A 21,356-nucleotide genomic window follows, 5' to 3' on the forward strand; every position below is an offset into this window, starting at 1 on the left:
CAGCAGCAGATGGGTAGTCAGTCTAAGGTGGGTTTCTATTTATTCACTTAAGTCTTTAAATAGCTTAAAATTTTTATATAAATTAACATTGCATACATAAGAACCAAAAAGAAAAATAAAAGGTAACTTCCAAGAAACCAACGAGCATTGTTTGTAAATAGAAAAGAATTGTTTTGGCTAAGACTTGTTGACCTAGGAAAGAATGTTTTATCATCCTTATGACAACTTGTCTCAAGACACCTCTGATTCCTTGGAATATTTTACTCCAGGTGATGAGTAAGGATGGCGAGTCCGCCATGGATGAGTTGGTTACCTCCGTACACTTGGAGTCTTTACCCCGTGCTTGTCTAAGTTTGTGGATACTACTTAGGATATTGTTTTTATCCTAGAGATATCGCCCAGTTGTATGGGCAACCAGTTGGCGTATGGGCGTCCGGATTTTGGGTGATGACTTTTTCCACCCCAGTTTTTATAAATAAGAAATGTGTACTGTTTTTCACCCCTGTATAGGTGATCTTGAGACAAGCCAATACTGGTCAGAGTTACTTCAGATTGACAATACCTTGTCTTAAGTCTAAATATGTCTATTTGCTAAAAGAATGCTTGTCAATGCTGTCTTTAATACTTGATTAAAGTAATTACTGTGACGAAAAGCTTAAAAAAAACTAGTATTTTAAATGTTAAAACAATGTGATAGTAATTAGAAAACAAAAGAATCATGTGTGAGTACGAGGTGGTAAGTGGGGATTGACTAAGGTTGTCAATCATGGATAGGTGGACTTGATTAGTCAGGTAACTATCCATTCTCGCACACTAAAAACGTATAATAAACTTATTCACTTGGAAGAGGAGTCCACCAGCGGCTATGCCCTCACATATGTTAGGGGGGGGAAAGCATTGTTTGGGGATACCTTAACCAAATTTGTGGAAGTTATAGGGCCGAAATAGTTTTTAGACTTTTAATATGTTGTCCCCTTTCCGTTGTGAGACGGGAGTAGGTCTCCTTCTAGTCTATAAACCCAAGCCATTGTCAATGGTAAAGGTGTATTCCCTGGATTTTTCTTGTTTAGTGACTCTGACTTTTATTAGGCCCAGAGACCTGTCTAGGATCCCATCCCGTTTTTGGTGTCGGCGGGTTGGGGACTTTTACAAGTGGTATCAGAGCATGAGTTAATAAGGTCCTGAACCTAGGGAGAAAGGTTGATAAATGAAGGTTTGATAAGTAATTTTGAAATTATAATTGTAGTATATTTTGAAATGAGAATTTTTCTATCAATACAGGAAAATGTCCGCCAGGCTTACCGAAAGTTTATGACCTTCAATATCATGTTCGAGGCTACTTGCAAATCCAATAAATTTCTATTTCGCAAGAGAATCATGCAATTACTAGACAAGTTGTTTTCTCCTTCTCCGACATGGGGAATCAGCTGGTCACAGTTTGGCAGAATTTTTGTGATTGATGCGGGACAGATAGAGGGATTGGCACTAAACTTGAAGAGACTCAAATGGGCCGAAACACTTCAAACCATCAAAGTTTACTTTTTTAGTGGGATTGAAGATCAGGATCAGAACATTACTATAGATGGGATAGAGGTGACTTAGAAATAGTGGGTATTTGATCAGGTAGCTAAAGTTATATACCCAGGTAGGATCAGACCCATGAGGGTAGGCCCTAAGTTTAGAGGACCAAAAGATGTTATATTTTTTTATGTCCTGTTAGACCCACCCGTAGTTAAGAATATTTTGGTATAGAGTGTTACCATCTTGTATATAGTATGAGTCCATCTTGTACATAGTATGAGTCCATTTTTTACATAGTATGAGTGAGTGATTGTAGTAACTTTTATGACATGTTTGTGTAATTCAATGAAATTATTATGGTAATTGTTGGATTTCTGTTTTCATTTAAGCCTAAAAGTATATACATAGATTAGAAATATGACAAGACAAATTACTCGTTAGCACTAAAAGATTTTCATAAATTAAAATCTCAGAGCAATGCAAAAAGTCTTTACACTCTTACCCATGAGAAGAAACTACCATTAAAATAGGTTCAACTCCGGACTTTCAAGGGAGAGGGACCTAATTTAGAACGTAATGCCGAAGCATGGCTTGATGCCATGGATGACTATTTCCTGGTGGCAGGAATTGCTACAGAAAATCAGGCAATGCTGGGAATGTTTCGACTCACTGGAGATGCTAAACTCTAGTGGAAACAACATTGTAGGGATAATCCTTCCACTAGTTTTTCTGAGAGAAAATGAAACAGGTAGTGAAAGAGAGATATCTTCCTCCGAATCATCAAGCTATAAGAATGAATGAATTTTTTATCCTCAGACAGTTAGGGCTTACCTTAGAAGAATACTACACCAAATATGTGTCCTTACGGTGCTATGCACCACCGATGACAACGGAACAATAGATTGCTCGCTTCTGCCAGGGCCTTAACAAACCTTTAAGTACATGCTTAGAAGCTATGAGGCCCACATCAATTCAAGATTCCCTTCTCAGAGCTAAACTGCTTGCAGCTGAAGGAAACCCCCTTGCAAGGAACTATCATAGTTACAACAATTTCAGAGGAAGGGCAAGGGGAAATTTCAACCAAGGAAATCAATGAAGGGTAGTAGCAGCTGCAGCAAATATAGAACATGCTTTTCTAAATATCAGATGTTATGGATGCAATCAAATGGGGCACTACATGAACAGATATCCTAAGGAACAAAAACCTAGAGTGGCTTCTGGGAACATTCCTCAGTCTCAGACAAGCCCATGAAATAATCAAAGAGGAGGAAGAAATAGAGGATGAGGCAGAGGAAGAGGTAGAGAAGCTAGAGCTTATGCTGCAATGGGAGAGCCAACCCTGATGAATGAAGAAGATGAAAGAGCTACTCTTTTTGCCACCATTGATAACCCTGGAGCTCGACAAGAGTATGCAGGCATCCAAACCACTACAAATAAACAAGGTGAACAATTTGAATTACTTACAGATTGTGGTAGCACACACTCTTTTCTCTTCCCTAAATTCTTAAGGAAGGTTAGATTAAACCAATACCCCACCAAGAGATTAGTGGTAGAACTAGCAAATGGGAAAGAGATTCTATATCAATTTACAACTAGGGAAGTAGAATTTGACCTGGGAGGAACCCTCACTTCATCTTACTTTTGGACCCTACCAGTCAGAATCTATGACGGTATTCTAGGAATGGATTGGTTAATAAAAAATCAAGCCAGCATTCATTGTGCTAAAGGGAACCTATCCTTCAAAAATCACTTAGGTAAAGAAAAATTAGTACAAGGATCCAATGCAAAGCCTCAGGCTCATTTAGTTAAGGCTAGTTGACTTCTGAAAGGGTTATGGAAGGGGAAACAGATCTTTGTAGTAAAACTCAACAAGACTAATGATTCAAAGGACAACCCAACTCCATAATGGACTAAGGAATTTTCGGATATATTTCCGGAAGATCTCTCAAATTTACCTCCCCCAAGGTATATAGACCATGAAATAGAAACCTTTCTAGGTAGTGAACCAATTTCAAAGAGACCCTACAAAATGTCACTCCCTGAAGCTATTGAATTGAAAGAAAAGCTTCGTCAACTTATTGAACAAGGATTCATATGACCAAGCATTTCACCCTAGGGAGCGCCTATTCTAATCCAAAAGAAGAAGGATGGATCTTTACGTCTCTGCATCGATTATAGGAGACTTAACCATGTGTCTGTAAAGAATAAGTATCCTATTCCTTGCATCAAAAAATTACTTGATAGATTACATGGGGCCAAGGTATTCACAAAAATTGATCTCAGGTCACGCTACCATCAAATCCAGATTAAAGAAGCAGATATGTATTAAACCGCATTCAACACACGATATGGTCCTTATGAGTTCATAGTGATGCCTTTTGGTCTTACAAATGCTCTGGCTACTTTTAATTAACTCATGCAAGATATATTTCAGAGAATATCTGGATAATTTTGTATGGGTATTTTTTGACAATTTATTGGTATACTCCAAAGATGAAAAAGAGCATGAAGGCCATGTACGTAAAGTACTTCATCTTCTACGCCAACATCAGTTGTATGCTAAGAGGATTTATTATAAACCCTGAAGGAATCTCTGTAGACCCCACAAAGATTAAGGACATAATAGTTTGGCCACAATCAAAGATGGTCAAAGAGATTTGAGGATTCTTGGGCAAGCATTACAGGATGGTATAGAATCTTCGTCAAAGATTACACAATCATCGCCACGCCCTTGAATCAACTACTTAAAAACAAAGCCAAACTTACATGGGAAAAAGATCAAGAGGATTGTTTTCTCATATTAAAAAAAAATCTCACATCAGCCCCTGTACTCAAACTCCCTGACTTCACTCAAGAGTTTGAAGAAGTAACCGATGCTAGCGGCCTTGCTATAGGAGGGGTTTTAAACCAAGAAGCCAGACCCGTCGCCTTCACCTCTCAAAAATTGAGGATCCATGACTGAATTATCCAACTCGTGATCTAGAACTCTTAGCTGTCATCCATGCTCTCAAGATCTGGAGGCACTATCTTCTAGGAGGAAAGTTTGAGTTAATCACCACTGATCATCTAGGTTTGAAGTGGATTTTCTCTCAAGCAACACTCAACATGAGGCAACGTAGATGGATAGAACTCTTACAAGAATATGATTTTGAAAAAAAGGATAAACCAGGTAAGGAGAATGTGGTTGCTAATGCCCTTAGCTGCAAGGTTTTTCTTGGGGCCATTTCCATAGTCAACAACTCAATTCCAGACAAGGTAAAGGAAGCCTCCCTGGGAGATGAGGCTTATCTAAAATTCCTACAGGTTATCAATCAAAAGGATCTAAGGGGAAAGAGAAGGACAGAATCAAGGATTATTCACTTGAAAATGGACTTCTCTATTACAAGCACCGACTTTACATTCCTAAGAGTTCAACCTTGAAGGAGTTAATCCTTTATGAAGTACACAACACTCCAGCAACCGGCCATCCTGGCTATGCAAAGACCCTTAATGCCATGAGGATGGCCGGTTGCTGGAGTGTTGTGCTCTCTCTCTCGCTCTCTTCCTCTCTTTTTTCGTTCAGTTGCATCCTGCAGAATCAGGTTATTGAAGACATCCTTAGAGCTTACTATAGAAGAGAACCTCAGAAATGTATACATATTCTTCCTTTGGTGGAATTTGCCTATAATTTTTCATTCCATAAAAGCATTGGGATGTCACCTTTTAATGCACTTTATGGGCATGAATTTATATCACCCCTAATTTTTGGTGACCCCACTACAAGGGTAGAAGCTTCAAAATAAATTCTGGAAGAGATGGGCGCCCAAACTAAGTCCATACGAGAGGACATTCAAGCAGCTAAGCACCGCCAAAAACATTATGCTGATAAAAAATGGTCTGACCGGTTTTTCAAACAAGGGGATAAAGTATTCCTTTGGGTTCGGCCAAAGAGAAGAAATCTATCCTTGGGAAAATTCAAAAAACTTAGCCTCAGATATTGCGGACCTTATGAAGTAATAAAGGTAATCAGTGATCAAGCTTACAAACTATAGTTACCTAAACACCTCAAGGTCTACAATGTATTGCATATCAGTCTTCTAAAACCTTATATCCCAAACCCCAATCACACCCTAGATGATGAACAGATTGTAATACAAAAACAAAAAATTCTTGAACTCCAACTAGATTGTATTCTCGATACTAGGGAAAGAAGTTTGCAAAACAAAGTAATTAGAAAGCATCTAGTAAAATGGAAGGACTACCCCACTGAAGATGCCACATGGGAGGACAAAGTATCACTTCTCAAAGATTTTCCGAAATTCGATTGAGATGAGGACATCTCAATTCCTTAAGTTGGGGTGATTCTAAGGTTTCCAGCTTCTAAAACCTTAGAAATTGCACAAAGCATGATCAAATTAATTTGTTTGTTAAGAAAAGAATGTAGAATTGTCAAACCATGGTAAATATTGGTATTTTTGGAACCATAATCATGACTTTACTATGGTTAAAAATTTTCAAAACTGAAGTCCGACAAAAACTGGCATAGTTATGGGTCTTGGAAGTTTACGCTGTGGATTAATTTAATTAAATAGATTGTTAGGTTTTAGTAATCATTACTCCAAAAGAATTTTATCCTAAAGTTTCTAGATATTATAGATAATTGGAAGTATTTTCAAAATTAATTATGAAAAGATCAAAAAATAGCAAAAAATCTATTTTGTGTATTTGGGGGGCTATTTGGGATAGTGATGAACTTGCCCAAGTTGGAATAAGAAACAGGTGGCACTAGGTGAAGGTTGCAGGCAGGTTGCAGGCTGGCTTAAGGTGCAAGTAACTGCCATAATTAGCCCAGGAGTCCTAAAAACCTATAAATAAATCCCCCCTCTTCACAAGAAAACTCAGACTCGAAGTCCTAGCCATTTCTCTCTTTACCTAGAGAGAACTCTACTCAAAAATCACTAGAGAGTAAAAACTCTAGTTGATTATTCCACGATAATTAGCTTAATTCCTTTTTAATTAGCAAAATTATGCCAATTTATGTATATTTTCTTATTTAATTTAATTAATTAAGAAGATTAATCTTGCCTATATTAATATAATTAATTAGTAAGTCATATTAGGATTGAAATTAATCTTTTTGGTAATAAATTAATGATAATTATACTTATTAAACTTAGATTAGTATAAGATAATTCTTAAAGTTGTATTAGATTGTCAAGAGGTTAAAAGTTATCTCTTAATTTTTTGATTAGTTTTTGTAATTAATTAAGGAAAAAATTACTATCTTTAATCATAAACATGATAGAAAATCTTTTTAATTAGCTAAAAAATCCTTAATTAATTTATCGCAATTAGAAAATAATGTTAGAAACATGGGGTAAATTACTTATTAGCAAATAATTAAATTAATTATTTAATTAAGCTTAAACTAGATATTTTTAACCATAAGTTAAAGGGGGAAATTAGAAAAACATGTTAGATAACTATGTGCTATTAATCAAAGTTAGTTTACATGTTAAAAAAAGCCGTGATAATTATCTTGAGGTTTGAAAAATAATATAGCTATATATCTAAGTAATGTTAGACTAATTTTAGCTATACATTAAAAGGAAAAATTAGAAAAACATGTTAGATAATTAAATGTTATTTATTAAAGCTATTTTATATACTAAAAAAGATGCTATAATTATTTTGAGGCAATAAAAATAATATAACTATTTATATAAGTCAAATTAGACTAATTTTATCCATAAATTAAAGGGGAAAATAAAAAAAAACATGTTAGATAATTATGTTCCATTTATCAAAGTTAGTTTACATGTTAAGAAAAGTTGTGATAGTTATTTTAAGGTTAGAAAAATAATATAGCTATTCATGTAAGTCAAATTATATTGAATTTATCCATAAATTAAAGGGGGAAATTAGAAAAACATGCTAAATAATTATGTACAATTTATTAGAGCTATTTAACATGTTAAAGAGGTTGTAATAATTATTGTGAGGTTAGAAAACTAGTATAGATATTTATCTTTGTGAAATAAAACTAATTTTATCCATAAATTAGAAAAACATGTTATATAAATATGTGTTATTTATAAAAGTTAGTTTACATGTTAAATAAGCTGTGATAATCATCTTGAAGTTAGAAACATAATATAGCTATTTATGTAAGTCAAATTAGACTAATGTTAGCCATAAATTAAAGTGATAAATTAAATAAATTACTTAGATAATTACACAATAATTATCAAAGATAGGAATCATGGTTAGAAAGCCGGGGTAATTGCAATATACACAAGACATTAGTTTATCTAATTAAATTGACAAAAATTATCTTTTTTTGAGAAAAATTTAAAGAGAGAAACTAATAAAACTACTTATATAATTATATAGTAATTATTAGAGGTAGAAATAATTGTTAGAAACCTTCAGATAAATAGTTCATGCACAAATAATTAGATTAGCTAATTATCTTTGGTAATATTGCTTGATTTTACCTATAAATTGAGAAGAGAAATTAGCAAATTAATTTATATAAGTACATGGTAATTATCAGAGATAGAAAACATTCTTATTAAGTTGAGATAATTACCTTAACCCCAACTAATCAGTTTAGCTCATTATCTTAGCTAATATTATCTGATTTGGACTATAAATTGAGAAGGGAAATTTATAAATCTATTTATAAGTTAGCAAGATAATTACTAGAGTTATTATACATCAAAATCCACCTAGGATAAATATCCCACAAGCAGATAAGTAATTCATAGATAATTAAAGCTGAATTAGAATATTTTTAATATAAATTAAATAAGAGATTTAGTAAAATAGCCCCAATATTTATAAGATAACTATGGGAGAACAATAACATTATTAGGAAGCTTAGGAGAAAATATCTCACCCAGATATTTATCAAAGATAGTTACTTAGTCCAAAAATCTCTATTTTTGGATAAAAGAAATAAGAGAGATTATTCATTTAATTCTCTAATCGATTAAGTACATCCTTTTATAAAGGCTACCACTATGGCTCCAAAGAGGACCTGAGAAAATCCTCGCCCCAATTAGGAAGACACAACGCACAGAAGGACTAGGACGTCCCATGACCATGAGAATGGGCCTAGTCATAGCTCTACGGAGGAGAGTCTTCAGGCGCCAATGTAGCAGCGAATAGCTGATCAGACTTAGGTGGGTTTCTATTTATTCATTTAAGTATTTAAATAGATTAAGTTTATTTTATAAATTAACATTGCATATGTAAGAATCCGAAAGGAATAACTAACCGAAAAATCAAAGGTAACTTCTAAGAAACCAATGAGCATTGTTTGTAAATAGAAAAGAACTGTTTGGGCTAAGACTGGTTGACCTAGGAAAGAATGTTTGATCATCCTTAAGATAGCTAGTCTCAAGACACCCCTGATTCCTTGGAATATTTTACTCCAGGTGATGAGTAATGATGGCGAGTCAGCCATGGATGAGTCGGTTACCTCCGTGCACATGGAGTCTTTACCCCGTGCTTGTCTATGTTTGTGGATACTACTTAGGATATCATTTTTATCCTAGAGGAACAACCTGGTTGTATGGGCAACCAGTTGGCGTATGGGCGCTCGGATTTTGGGTGATGACTTTTTCCACCCCGGTTTTTATAAATAGGGAATGGGTGCCATTTTTTCACCCTTGTGTAGTTGACATTGAGACAAGCCAGTACTGGTCAGATTTCCTTCAGATTGATAGTACCTTTTCTTAAGTATCAAGATGTCTATTTGCTACAAGAATGATTTTCAATGTTGTCTTTAATACTGGATTGAAGGAATTACTATGACGGAAAGTTAAAAGAAACCATTATTTTAAATGTTAAAACAATGTGATAGTAATTAGAAAACAAAAGAATCATGTGTGAGTGCGGGGTGATAAGTCAGGTAACTATCCCTTCCCGCGCACACGTGTATAAAACTTCTTCGCTTGGAAGTTATAGGGCCGAAATATTTTTTAGACTTTTAATATGTTTCTAGGATAAAAACCCAAGCCATTGTCAATGGTAAAGGTATATTCTTTGGATTTTTCTTATTTAGAGACTCTGAGTTTTATTAGGCCTAGAGACCTGTCTAGGATCCCATCTTGTTTTTGGTGTCAGCAAGTTGGGGACTTTTACACGTATTGTTAAGTACTTATATTTTATGCATTTATTCTTGTATACTTGTAGATGGAATCAAATAACTTTAAGATACGTACTTCATATAAGTTTAAGTCATTATTTGTCTTTTCAAATGTTTGTAGTATAGAGGCACATGCCACCCATGTTTTGCATGAGGGTTTGAATGTGGTGCATGCAAATGAAGTTGGGAATTCAAATGCTTTGTGTAGAAAAACCACCAAGGGAAAGGAAAAGGATAAAGTAGGTGAGAAACGTACTTGGAAAGATTACAATGCATCTAGAAGCTTTTGTATAGAGTGGCTTGTTGACTTTGCTTGGGCGGAGGAAGTTGAGGGTAAAGGGAAATTGAGGTGCAAGGTATAAGAGCTTATAGACAAAAGGCCTTGCATAATGGATTGCAAGCATGACACTTTAGAGAAGCATGAGGGGAAACGCTATGCAAAAACTGTAACTGAGGGAGAAGAGGTGGATAGTGTACTTTGAGACACAAAAAAAAACACAATACAATTGGGGTTTATAGGGCCAAATTTCAAAATGTGGACCAGCCTTCTGTATGGTTCTAAGAGTGATATTTGGCTTGATTTCAATGAGAAGGACAAGCTAGGTATTGTCCTCAATAATATGTTTATAACCATGAAGGGTAGATTTGAAGGTCAAGGTGTGTGACATTCTAGAAGCAAATGGGTGTCCAATAATGTGTTTCTTGAGACTATAATGTGAGCATGTGAAAAGGAAATGCCACGCTACTGCTAATTTTTTGGTGCAAGAAATTAATGAAATATTCCCATAACATGACTTGATTGAATCATTTTCCATCATCTATCCACAATTTTGGTACTCTCTAACATGTGAAGTGGATTTCTAATGGCATTTGAAGACTTTGCACGAAATTAATGAAATATTCCCGTAACATGACTTGATTGAAGCATTTTCCATCATCTATCCACAATTTTGGTACTCTCTAACATGTGAAGTGGATTTTTTATGGCATTTGAAGACTTTGCACGCCACATATTGCACTCAAAGAGAAGTGGGTGGTTGATTCTATGGTCCTATCTTGGATGCAAAGAAGCTAGATTGCCAATCTTCCTTTTTTACTACAACAATGAAGGACGATGTTGCAAAGACTTTGATATAGTATGCAAAAAGAGGGGTCTTTCACTTTTCTATGGAAAACGTTGTCCCAAGCTCGTCAATTGATGTCTCAAATTTCTCAGTATGCAAAGCTTGATGACCTTGCCATCGTAATGATTAATCGTAGTGTGGAAGATGAAAGGACTTTTAGTAGGCTTGATTTCATATAAAAAATAGGAGGAATAAATTAGATAATCATTTGGACATTTGTGTCCGTAGATTTGAGAAAAAGTTTCATGATATCAATACATTACCTTTCCATAGAACTTGTAATCTCTGGAATGATTGTCCTATGTGTACAGGGTATCACAATTCATGCATTGAGGAAGAAGAAGAAAATCTTGATGTTATTAGTGATGTAGAGAGCAAAGATACATGCTAGAATATTTATGCTCATGATTTGATAGTATGTGCTACCAATGATGCAATTGTGGATTGTAGCTGGTATATGTGGCTCAAGATGATGCACTACCATTTTTGTTTGATGGGTTTCTTGATGGATCATCTCAATGTATTTCCAGGGTTTTGATATAAGTGGGTATGGGTTGTTTGCCAAGTCAACATGATGTATTTCCATTATGCAGTTGTGACTTTGATATTCATTCCTGATCAGATGGGTTGTTTCATGGATCATCATGATGCCTTGCTATTATGCCATTGTGTTTCATGAATCAACATGATGCAAAGGCATGGACCATTATACCATTGTGGTTTTGGTATATGTAAATCAAGATAATGCATTTTCTAGTGTTGTTGGTATATGTGCTATCATGGATGTATTTCAGCTTTCTATGTTTTTTGGATCTATTGCCAATGTACTTGAAGCTTTTGGTAAAGGCCTATGAGTAATGACAAGTTTGTACGTACACATTCTAGTCTTAGTGTATTTTATTTTCTTATGGATGTCTACTTGGGTTGTGCACAGAAGGGGAGAGGTAGTTGATTCACTATCTTAGTGAATCAACTATCCTCTTCTTGGAAGGAGCTCGGTGTAGCCATGTAGGCTCATACCTCATGGTGAAGGGGTTCAACTCCCCTACTCTCTGATTAGTCTAAAATAAAGTTCAATGATTTATACTATTTCCACTTGACAATTTGTAGTCAACAAATATGAGTCAAGGATGAAATGATTAAATGGAGAAGCAAGAAAACACGATATTGGATATGCGATATGTTTAACCTTGCACTTCACTATGGCATGCCTCATGATTGGAGTGCAAATTGGATCAAGCCTTTGCACAAAGGAGGAGATGTAAACAATGTGAACAACTACCGCACTATAATGGTTGGTTCTTTGATGGAAAAGTTATTTGGATGTATCATGGAGATGAAGATAAGTGAATGGACTGAAAAGAATGGCAAACGTTCGCTTGGCCAAACAGGTTTTTGAAAGCATCATAGCACTATTGATCACCTTGTCACTCTTCGAGTTCTTATGGAAGCGTCTTGATTGAAAGGAAAAAAGTTGTATTGTTGCTTTGTGGATTTCAAAAAAGCTTTTGACATGGTACCGCGAGGAAATCTTTGGAGACGTTTGCAAAGCCTTCAAGTGCAGAGAGAATTTATGCATGCAGTCTTTCGTATCTATCAAAAAGTGATATGTCGATTACGTATGGGAGATAGAATTTTAGAATTTTTTGCACGCACCATTGGTGTCAAACAAGGATGCCCACTTTCGCCAACCCTCTTTGGGCTACTCATTGATGAATTGGAATGCATGGTTCTTGATTTTATGCAGCAAGAAGGCATAGAAGAGGTTAAGATCGGAAATGCGGTGATCATGCTTTTGCTTTATGCCGATGATGTAGTGCTCTTGGCACATACCTTAGAAGATGCACAAAAGCTTATGAGTGTCTTGGAACGGTTTTGCCTACATAGTGGGTTGATCGTGAATGGATCCAAAACCAAGGTTATGCTTGTAAAGACCCTCAATGACAAAAATCCATGCATTGTATACAACAATGAGCAACTTGAAGTGGTAGATCACTTCAAGTACCTTGGCCTTGAGGTTCCATCCAATCATAAATGGAACAATTGTGCAATGCGTCGCTTGGAAACCCGAAAGAGGGCTTATTATGCATTTGAAAACATGTGCAATGCTGGAGGGATCAAGTGTTGGGCTCTCAAAAAGTACCTCTTTGACACATTGGGGACACCAGTGCTTCTTTATGGAGTGGAGGTGTGGGGTGGAAGCATCGGGAAGTCTACTTGGAAAGAGTTTGAGAATGTCCAAAAGCGTTTTCTCACCAACTTTCTCCAAGTCAAGACACAAACACCCTACATGCTCTTACTTCTTGACTCTAGATCGCTTCCCATTGACGTCTTGGGCATGCAAAGGGTTTTGGAGTACATGCGTAAGACACAAACGTAGCCCTTTGCATCAACTTCCTAGAATCGTATATGAAGCAAGTCAAAAGGTTCAAAAGACATGCAAGAGCAAAATACTAAGTTTGGGGTGGATGCTTGACATCAAGAAATGGTTTGGAAGATGGGATGCATGTCACTTGGTCAAGGATGCATCAATCGACTCCCAAGTTAATGAGGCCTTCTTACAACGCCAATGTATCATGGCTTGGGAGAAATTCGGAGGTTCTTGCTTCAGCCATTACACCACACACGTTTCCCCAAACTACAAATCTCTCTTCTTATCCGAACAAGGTAACCGAACCCATCCCTACATCCTTGAGCCCATTCCGTTGAGTGCGATCCGCACCATTTCCTCCATTCGTCTTAGCTCCCATTCTCTACGCTGCGAGATAGGACGTTGTGGCACTGGCGAGGTGTGTCATCGACTTTGCACCTTATGCCCTCGTCAAGTGCGAGAGAGTGAGTACCACACACTACTTGAGTATTCAGCTTTTGACCACATTAGGTCCTCTTTTTCCCATATATTCATCCATGAGCTCTCCCTACATACCTTCCTCTCCCAACCATGATGTGGACTCTCTATTGCGACACTCATTTCAGCCATTTTTGAGCATCGAGAGTCACTTATGACCTCCACTCACACCACGTGACATGTTTATTTGGTCCCATAGGTCATATTTGACCTCTGAGAACGATAATAGAACTATCTATCTCTCTCTCTCTCTCTCTCAAAATAGTGTCACAAGCATCATAGTTGAAGGTGTCACTATACAAAGTTTATGTTGTTTTCTATGAAAAACGCACCTCACATTGGAAAGTACCAAGGGTCTTCAGAGTGATAGTTTGTAGGTTGTTATCCATGGACAAAGCACATGGCATTGGACCAACAAATTTAACTTTTCTGGAAAATAAAAACACAAATGTGAAGCATATTCCAAGACACATATAGGACATATTTCATTAACATAATAGCTAGAGAGTATTTCTTGAGATAATGACTTTGCGCCTCTAACACACAATCTCTTGAATAGCCATTGAAGCTTATGTAAAGGATAAGCTTTTCTATTGATATAATCTTTTCTCTATATCATCCAAAGCATTCTCAAATTGCTAGAAATACATTTTTTTTGTTTTTGCAATGAGCACAACAATTTTAACTAGCCTTATTGTCTTGAATTTGGGCCCTCTATACTCTAAGCACATTAACCTTCCTTTGCCCAGATGTACCCCCTAAAAAGTTTTTCCTTGCATGAGAGAGAGAGAGAGAGAGAGAGAGAGAGAGAGAGAGAGAGCGCAATAATGTCATAATTAATTATACCATTAATATCATCATACAAGAACATTGCAAATTATTCTCTTCACTTTTAAGTGAGAATTATGTTTTTTTCTTTCAGTGAAAAATTCATATTAAACATTCCATTCACTTGCCAAATTGACAAGTTTAGGTTAGGCACAAAATTTGACCGCTAGCAAAGTGAGCAAAATTTCAAGAAGGATGTCCAAAAAAAAACATTGAGGACAATATATATATATATATATATACATGTATATAGGTGAGACCAAGTTGAGTAGAGTGAGCAATATATAGCTCCAACACCCCCACTCAGAAAAGATCTGTATCTTTGGATGAGCTGCATGTCGGAAAGAATACATCTTGATTGAAATGCAAGACTTGTAGCCACAAATTCAGTGGTAATGCGATGAGAACACCCTGGGCAAACCATTTGTAGATCTTTTGCAAATAGTCAACAAAGACTCTTTCGTCTTTGGTCAAGTTTATTGGTATATGTCAGAGGCATTATGCAAAGTAAGAGAGCATCTTGGCTTTGGTGCAAAGGATAAAGCTTCCATAACCACAACTACCAACAAGTGATGGGTGTGGGTGCAATTGCATATGTTGTTGCATGGTGTTGCATTTATATTGGATCCCAAATTTCAAATGAACCAACAATTGGTCAAAAAAGAAGTGATGAGCTGACTTCAAAACAATGTGCTCTCCACTATTGGGACAAGAGGATGGGAAAATTGTTTTTCATCACACACAAGTGCGCCCTTATGGTGAGGAGAAAGTGGAGCTACAACATAGGGTTCTATCTATTTCAACATCAAGTGGAAGCTGTGAGAGAAATTGGTTGGATTTGACTTTATGCATACCAAGAAACAAAACCAGCTTCACCCGAAAGGGGCTGCTCATTTGGTTTATGTTTTTTACAACATGAGACTTATCCATAAGTCAGTGAACATTGCATCAAGAGCATCACAAAATCACTATGGTGTCTTTCAAACCCATGAAGCTATAGTTGCGGAAGTAGACGATGACGATAATATGGAAATGGAGATAGCTTCGAAATGCTCTGATATGGATGAAATAGATGATATGATTGGTGTGTTTGATGGAGATGAAGATGTAGTTAAATTATTCGGTAACCAACCGAATAACCAACCGAGAGATCATCAAAGACAAAGATTGACTTTTTTTGTCTTTTAATTGAGTTGATTCTCTTTAATTACGTAAAATTATTTTGAAATAACGCAAAAAAAAATTCCAGGGTTGGGCTTTCCTTGACCCAACCCCCCCGCACCGATAGCTCAATTGGATAGAGTCCCTGGCTTCGAACCAAGTAGTTAGGGGTGACTAAAGATCTATAAGTTTTACTCAGTGTGATTATGTGAAAATTATGACACATTGCCATGTTACACTACTTGATGTTCACCTCTCTCTCTCTCTCTCTCTCTCTCTCTCTCTCTCTCTCTCTCTCTCTACTTTTTCAATAAGATTCATAATCACAATTAGATACAATACAATTTGTTTGATTGAGAATACAAAAATGGAAAGCTGAGAGTATAAATGATGAGATGTGATTACAAACACTATAGCACTTTGCATTTTCTTCAAATCAAAATAGATAGGGGTAAAGGGAGAAAAGTGCTCAAGCCAAAGAATGAGTCAACTCGTTGAGTAGTTCATCTATGTTGAACTTAGTACTTTCAGGCGTGGGAGATGGGCCTGCAGGTTCTTGTTTGTGAAGGACTAGCCTAATCTGGCAATGTTTTATATAGTGATGTATATTGTTGCACCTTGGCTTGGGCCTCTAATAGGGTGAAAGCATGTTAACCTGTCATGTTTTTTCATGTCCCGGACAATGCTAACTAGCACAATTTTGACATATGCTAACTAGTACAATACCTTGAGCTACATCTCCAAGATCTATGACATATGATATATCAATAGAAAGCACTTGAAACAAGGAATCCAAATGTACAACCTCCGACAAATTTTGATACTATTTGTAAAAAAATTACCGGACGCCCAACTTTTCAAAGATGTGCTAACTTGAAACTGCTAACTAGCACAAAAAGCGCGACAGGTTAACATGCTTTCACCCAATAGCTTTATCTCAAGCTCAAGCATTTTGCCATGCAAAATGTCAGGTGTCTCTCTTGTCTTGGAAGATCTTGCCCTTCTTTTGCTAATGCAATGAGCATCTCTGATTCTTCAAGAAGCAGAACTATGGGACATTTGCATGCAGGCATTGGATTATTGGCATGACTTGCTACCATTTTCTCTGCAATCTGACCATGCCCAATGCCAGAATTCTTGGGGGGGTTTGAATGATATTCACGCCTCCCAAGGATGTCATAAACATAGCACTGTTTTATAAAGTAGAGTGACATTTGGTTATTGTTTGGCATAAATCTCTCTTGTCATATAAATCTTCATAGCAATACTTGTTGGCGAGTCCTTTGAGCCACAAATCTACTAGCTTTTTGGGAGCTGATTCCTTTGCCGTTGATTTGAAATAGTTGTTGGCACACAAAGTGGTTTGTGGACATAGCTTCTTGCACTCCTTAAGGCTGAGAGGCTCGCCTTGCAACCCGGACTCGTCCTCTTCTAGCAATAGATTTGAGGTCTTTCTCTTGGCCATAATGCTCTCTCCATTCTTTGTAGATGGCATGTGCTTCAGTGTGGTTAAGTTCTTCTTCCATATCTTCCAATCAAGCAAATATGTCATCATTAGAAAGACTTATTGTGAAGTTAACAAGTCACTTTTAAATCATGAAAGAAAAAAACAAGATAACTTAATCATGGTGCAAGAAAGAGACAGAACATTTATGACCATGCCGTTGGAAAGAGACAAGATAACTTGGTCAATTATATAATTTACAAATGCAGCTAAAGAGAACAATAATCAAATCATCACTTAAATCATTACCTCCTCATAGACCAAAAATCATTACAATGTCATAGCCCACTCTATGGGCACCATTTAGACAGAGTGAAAGATCAAAAATGTTAGGTCGGGTTGAGGGATTGTTTTGCTTGCCACTCTCAAGGTGGGTAAGTACATTTCTTAAAAAATCCCTTTTGTTTTGCTATTGTGTCACTGACATTCACTTCAAGAGTCATTTACAAGTATGAATCATGGATAATATGTCCATGTCTTTATTCCAGGGAGAGGGATTAGTAGGTATGCATTTTGGGGCAGCCCATGGAAAATCTCTCTTGGTCTCCTTTCTAGTTTCTATTTGCAAGTCGCGGAGAGGAGGAAAGCATGTTGTTAATTGAGTCAACTTCAACTACCAGCAGCTGCTAAAGACCGAAGACTTACGAATGCACATCAATGATCAAAGAGAAGAAGTAGTAAAGATTGGAGTTACACATTTTTCACGTTTTCCCAAAATGGTCACGTATTGTGAATTCCCAATTTATTTCAACCCATTGTAATATTCTAATGTGTTATGGGCTAAATGGGAGTTATAATCTCTAAAGAATAGGTTAGTTAGTGTGCCTATAGGTTGCATATTAAGTAAGTGGTGGAGCCCTAAAGGCCTTGGGCACCCTGACATTGCATATTTTTACCCTAGGTATATAAGGTAGTGGGTAAAAGAAATTAGGGTTCTCAAGCTCATTTGTTGAGAGCACTCTTTGGTGAGATCTCTTGAGGTGTGTGGCTATGGAGTCCTTGAGCTTCTCCTTGCTCATGTGACTTGATTAACACTAACCAATGATTCACTCTCTTTCACTATACCTCTTTCATGCTTCTTATGATTTCCTATGATGCTTAGATTAGCTAGATCTTAACTAATTAGTGGTTAATCCCTCTCTAATCTTGTGTAATTGCCCTCTTTTTCTTATGTGGGTATGTACGTTTGATGGGAGTGTGGTGCTTGATAGATCTATGTGTGTGTGCTTGTTATTAATTAGTGTGTTGCACGATAGGATTAGTGTTGTGTGCGTGTTATAGAATTGATATTTTATTATTTATTGCAGCTGACAGGTGGAAAAGATTGGACCGAGCTAGGCCTATGCGAATGGAAATATACATATTTATTGTAAATTTTATTATTCAAGTGCTCTTTTATGAGCTTTGGCCATTTATGACCGGCCGGCCAGTTTGTACTCACATTTGACAATTCAAGAAATCTATAAAAGAAATACGTGCAAGAGGGAAATGGTCACTCTTGCACGGGGGGATATTGCACCCCGTGTCTGTGTTATTCTTCTCACCTCTCCTCTCTTCTCTCTCGCCGTGCTGGCGTAGCACTCCATTCTAGGAGGTGCGTCTTCACGCGCCCTATTCCTCTCTCTCGCACTCTGTCTCTCTCTGTTGGTGTATCTCACGATTGTATGTCTATGTGGCTGCCAAGTATGTCGATTAGTCTATTTTATGGTTTGTAGTATGCTATTTTGGGTATTTTGTAGGGAACTCCATGCCTCGGGCTGTAGCAGTGGCATCAGAGCCTTAGGCTACGTTCCTATGATTTTAGGCCTAGCAATTTGATGGAAGCTAATAAGTTTCTTTTTCTTCAGTATTTTTGTTTCTTCCTAACTTTCATTGATTAAAGCTGTGTCGGGATTCATGTTAAACCCATAAATAAGCCAACGTTTATTTATTATTGTTGAACTAGTTAGAGTACGTATGTTGATAGTAATACATAGAAATTAGTGCTATAATATGATCAATTATAACAAGCTAGTCTTATATATTTATTTATTTATTTGTTCAAGGTATCAATGCATTCACCAGCATGACCATTTGATCACAAGTCTCGAGAAATTTTTTTTAGAGCAAAATTGGAAGGCTTTGACGGCTCAGAGAACACAGACCTAATTGGATCAAACTACGAGGAAGAGAAATTTACAATTGGGGGAACCAATCCTAATCAGGCTCAATATCTAGCGCATGAGAACAAGGGTGAAAGGTGACTTTTAGATAACTAACTAAATAAATAAACAAAAATCTAAATAAAATCCATGGGAGAACTAAACTGAAAACTAGCTGGTTCTATGCAGACAGTTCGATGGTCGAGGGTGAGGAAGCATCATGAAAACAGGGATGATAGGGAGTTCATGCCGTAAAAGCTCACAGCGATAGGGTGTGGAAGCCAGCAATGGACGTTAGCTGCTCTCAGCGATCACCAATGACATTAGCACAACCAATAGTGAGCCCGATCGTTGTCGTCACCAGCACTAGTGCTATCATCCAGTGACTTTGCTTCCCAACCACATACATGAGCCCCTACCCATGCAAACATGCTGAGAACTGCTAACACTCAACCCACCTCGCCACCATGCAATATTTCTCTCTGCCCTATTGGTGGGCAATACCTGTTGTCTCACGGCCTCTCAATGCACTAAAACTAGCAGTGCATGTGCCACAGGTCTGTCAGTGGCTGTTAACAACAAGCCTCCCAATTTCCCAATCTCTCCCTCGCACGCAACCAACTACACACACAGTTTTACTTTTCATCACTATCCCACCAACCCTCGTTGTCAATCTTCTCGGCCCTATTTCTCCTATTCATCTGTACCCACGGATGGTCCCTGTCTCATTCATAGCCGCAACCACCATCTTTTTGATGGCCATGCAGTAAAATAACTGCATCTTTGCCAACAAACATCTCCACTCTCACACCTATGCACTATACCACCTTCCTTTTGGCATGCAAAGGCGGCTGCAGTTAATCCAACCCAAACCAGTGAACTCTCCTTTTTGCAAAGGCGGCAGAAGTAGCAGACCAAACACATTTCCCTCACCTACCCATGCAACCATAACTTTCATCCTTAGACAAAATCCTGGTCCCATGCGGTAGCACGAGCTCACGCAATGAGCTGGAAATACGAGCTGTGTTTGCATGTGATGGGCAGCAACATAAGAAGCATAAGCGTCATAGAATTGCGATCAATATTAGTGAACACCCACTTTTCCAACATATGTCCTGACACTCTCTCTTTCTCTCTCTACATGACTGCCACAAATCCTCCCCTATCAACCTCCCCTCTAATCCATGCACAGTTGACGTTGCCTAACCACCTCATCGACTTTGGCTTGCCCATAGTGCATACAATAGTAGCTTCTTGACCACCAACTCAATGTGAAGGCTTACACTAACGACATGGAGAGAATTTTAGATAGGTTATTACCTCATGACGACTCTATCAAAGATAGAACACTTGGGAGCAGGCTGGAGACGACTGACTCACAAGTTGTGGCTGGAAAGATATGGCATGCCTTACGTTCGAGCAGGTGCCATGTATAGAGGTGAGCCACCGACCCCTGTTCTGATACCTCCACAAGGAGAAATGGTCACCTCATTACTACCAGCTATTGGAGGTTCATTCAAATATACAGCAACAGACTCCCACCAAGTGACACAGGCTACTTTAACCATTATCAAAACTCAAGATCTTCCCAATTGATGATTGTGCCTTCAGGATCCAGCTTCTTACGAGGTGATCCAGCCTCTAAACATATATCTCTAATCTGTTCACTTAATATGAGTTTCAACTTCCCATGGGCAAGCACAATAGTACCCCATGCATTAACAACAGCTACACTTGATGGAATGACGGCTGCAGCTGCAACAAATTGCATCGCGGCCTCTTTGAGCATGCAGGATGCACCACCCACCTCTAACCTACCATCAAGCCCCTATTCCCCTTCTGTCAAGAGAACTGTCCCCACATCCATAAGCTCCTCAACTTCATCTGCCACTAATGTGTCTACTCTTGAGTGACTAAATTTGTGTAATGTATGGAAAAAGTTGAAAACGTTCTTTCCCAGTTTCAACCTGGAGTATTTGTTGTCGCAACCTTGGAGGTTTGTACCATAGCCTATCTCTCCATCCTGGCCTTGCCCATCCTTGACAGACGATATCTTACCACCATATATATGAAAGATTTTCCTGCATACAGTCTG

This window comes from Adiantum capillus-veneris, chromosome 9 (genome assembly GCF_014529385.1).
Source record: "Adiantum capillus-veneris isolate H3 chromosome 9, ASM1452938v2, whole genome shotgun sequence".
Lineage (NCBI taxonomy): Eukaryota > Viridiplantae > Streptophyta > Polypodiopsida > Polypodiales > Pteridaceae > Adiantum > Adiantum capillus-veneris.